Source organism: Octopus bimaculoides, chromosome 22 (assembly GCF_001194135.2).
Source record: "Octopus bimaculoides isolate UCB-OBI-ISO-001 chromosome 22, ASM119413v2, whole genome shotgun sequence".
NCBI lineage: Eukaryota > Metazoa > Mollusca > Cephalopoda > Octopoda > Octopodidae > Octopus > Octopus bimaculoides.
Window position 1 is genome coordinate 32,027,711 of NC_069002.1, and position 1,061 is coordinate 32,028,771.

At 31.7% G+C, this 1,061-nt stretch overlaps 1 protein-coding gene across 4 annotated transcripts in view; it reads right to left on the reverse strand.

Moving 5' to 3' along the window:
• LOC106869637 (uncharacterized) overlaps nucleotides 1-1,061 on the reverse strand; it is a 99,735-nt gene that overhangs the window by 11,893 nt on the left and 86,781 nt on the right. The gene's annotated exons all lie outside the window — the stretch shown is intronic.

The following is a 1,061-nucleotide window of genomic DNA, read 5'->3' on the forward strand; positions in this document are numbered from 1 at the left end:
TTTGTGATTTTGGGGGTATTTTTGAAAAACAAGAGGGAATTCGCGGCAGTGTTTAGTGAACAAATTAGACATATATATATATATATATATATATGACGGGCGTCTTTCAGTTTCCGTCTATCTATCTATCTATCTATCTATCTATCTATCTATCTATCTATCTATCTATCTATCTATCTATCTATCCGTCTGTCTGTGCGTCCTTCTACTCTCTCTATACCTATTTACTGATGAAGGTATATTTAATATGAACATAAACTATATAAGTACGCGTGTACATACATACATACAAACATATATGCATACTTACCTATATATATATATATCATATATATGTAGATATATATGTATATATACATACACACACACATAAAACTATGCCTGTATATTTATGAACATACACACATGATCGTGTATATATATATATGTGTGTGTGTGTGTGTGTGTGTGTGTGTATATGTATGTGCGTGTATGCATGTATATAGATATATGTGTGAGTGTGTGTGTGCATGTGTGTGCATGTGTGTGCGTGTATGTATGTGTGTGTATAGAGCGGTATACATTTGTAAAGTGCAAAGGGAGTTGAAAATCAGCTTAACTTATTACATATAACTGTAACATCAAATTTCTTATATAATAAAATCTACTTATCGCAAAAATAAACAACACACAAACACAGACAAATAAACTGTCGCACATATACACACATACAATCACACACACACACAAACACACGCACGCATATATATACATAAACACACCTTCGCTATTATGTGAAATTTCGAACATGTAATTCAAATATGTCTTGAAATAAATTCCATGTCTTATTTACACACAAACAAGGACAAACGTACGTACGAACACATACACACCCACCTTCGTAAACACACACACACATACATATTTAAAGAGATGTATAGAATACAGTCTCGCATCTTTATGTCTTGCACATGCGTTACATACACATACTGATGACCTTCTACCAAACATGCTTACGTTTGTACTCAAATATATGCATGTACGACTATATATACTCATATATATATATATATATATATATA